The sequence below is a fragment of the Panulirus ornatus genome, chromosome 4 (assembly GCF_036320965.1).
Source record: "Panulirus ornatus isolate Po-2019 chromosome 4, ASM3632096v1, whole genome shotgun sequence".
In the NCBI taxonomy this organism is placed as follows: Eukaryota; Metazoa; Arthropoda; class Malacostraca; order Decapoda; family Palinuridae; genus Panulirus; species Panulirus ornatus.
Window position 1 is genome coordinate 38,272,689 of NC_092227.1, and position 661 is coordinate 38,273,349.

The following is a 661-nucleotide window of genomic DNA, read 5'->3' on the forward strand; positions in this document are numbered from 1 at the left end:
AATATTTTGTGTGACATTTTTATAGTATAATCTCATTACTGACAACAGTAAGAGCTTAGAATCCATTTTGTGTTTACATGCTTACAGTTCCTGTTCCCACCGTAACATACATAAAGTTCTCTGTAATGTGTTCAACAGGACAGAAGCACAGAGAATAGGTTCTTAATGACTGTTGAACTTGGAAACAGTTACAAAGACATCGCCCGAACAGGGACTTGAACCCTGGACCCTTAGGTTAAAAGCCTAATGCTCTACCGACTGAGCTATCCGGGCTTCTGATGATGTTGTTATTGACCGTCGAGTGGTACAACCAGGATCAACCACGATTCTCGCCCTTACTGACACCGCCGCGCCTCAGCAGCACCAGTAGTAGCCAAGGCCATCGCCACCACCACCACAACGCCACACACTACCGTACCTAACGCCACTAGTACCATCACTACCACCAACATAATCAACACCACACCAGAACCCTTATCACCGCCCACAACGCACCACCAGCTACATACCACTACCACCACTATCACCACCACTACCACCACCTCACATTGCCTTGTTACTAAAGGGTTATAATGTTGTGGTCAAGTGGTTGAAATAACTGCACCACCAGCGGTCACCTTCATCTTCCTTTGCCTGTCTCGTAACATGGAGGTAAGAAAGT

General features: G+C 46.3%; 1 non-coding gene across 1 annotated transcript; it reads right to left on the minus strand.

The window, feature by feature from the left end:
* Nucleotides 1-200: 200 nt before the first annotated feature.
* On the minus strand, nucleotides 201-273 carry TRNAK-UUU (transfer RNA lysine (anticodon UUU)). The gene has a single exon. It is a non-coding gene; the product is annotated as a tRNA-Lys (tRNA).
* Between the last annotated feature and the right edge of the window lie 388 nt (nucleotides 274-661).